The sequence below is a fragment of the Arachis ipaensis genome, chromosome B08 (genome assembly GCF_000816755.2).
Source record: "Arachis ipaensis cultivar K30076 chromosome B08, Araip1.1, whole genome shotgun sequence".
NCBI lineage: Eukaryota > Viridiplantae > Streptophyta > Magnoliopsida > Fabales > Fabaceae > Arachis > Arachis ipaensis.
In genome coordinates, this window is record NC_029792.2 from 18,197,369 (window position 1) to 18,198,512 (window position 1,144).

Consider the following 1,144-nt stretch of genomic DNA (forward strand, 5'->3'; position numbering starts at 1 on the left):
CTAATTGGCAAAACCACGTTGTATGAAGCCTTTTCTAAAAAACCGGTCAGGTCCGGTGCAATTCGACCAACCGGCTTTCGGCCGATTTAACGATTTTGAGGCGGTTTTTGAAGATGGCAGTTTTCTTTGTTAATCGAGTCGTTGTTCTCGCCGTTCCTGATTTGACTGACTGGTTCGAATAGGAGAATAGATTCTCTCAATTGTTAAAAAAATGAGAGAATAAAATGTAATTTCTAATCTTTTATTATTTTTTTTAATATTTTTTTATTTCACTTATAAAATTAATGGTAAAAAAAGGATACTTTACTCTCTCAATTGTTAAAAAAAATTGAAAAAATACTTTCTCTTCGAATAAGTTTTCACAACTTTGCTCCAGAGACATAAAATCACAGAGTGAAACTTACCAAAATAGGGGTGAGCACGGGTCGGTTTGGTTCGGGTTTATAGTAAAATTAGAATCGAACCGATCAAAATGTAATTGGTTCGGTTTGGTTCGAATTTGCATTTTTTTGTATATGAATTCGAACCAAACCAAACCAATTAAAAACGAATTGGTTTGGTTCGGGTAATTGGGTACCCGATGAATTTAAAAATTCATAAAAAAAATCAAATTTTTATCTTAAAAATTCAACAAGTACAATAAACATGTAACATCAATAGAAATAATCCAAACATGTTAAACACCAAATACATTAAAAAACTCCCCAAAAAGACATATTTTAATTATAAAAGCATTTTGGGTCACACCAAATCACTTAAAACATAATCCGAAAACAATGAATAAAAATGACAAATTTAAATCTAAAAAATATGTCTCGGAGTTTAGATCATATTTTGGACTAAGTCAAATTTTAAACACTTTTACTAAATAATAGTTAAATAGTTCCAAACAATGGTGATTCTTCACATAAAATATAAATAGATCAACTCACAGCTTTAACATCATGCGTTAACAATTACTATTTATCATTCACATAAAAATTTATAGACGGACTAATTAATCTAATAGAAAGAAATAATTTGTCATTTTTTATTAACAGGGGATGAATTGTCTATTTTTTAAATGGTTAGAAGTCAGATATGGAGAGAAAAATACTCAATTTTAGTCCTTGAACTTATACTATACATAAGTCTTAATTTAATT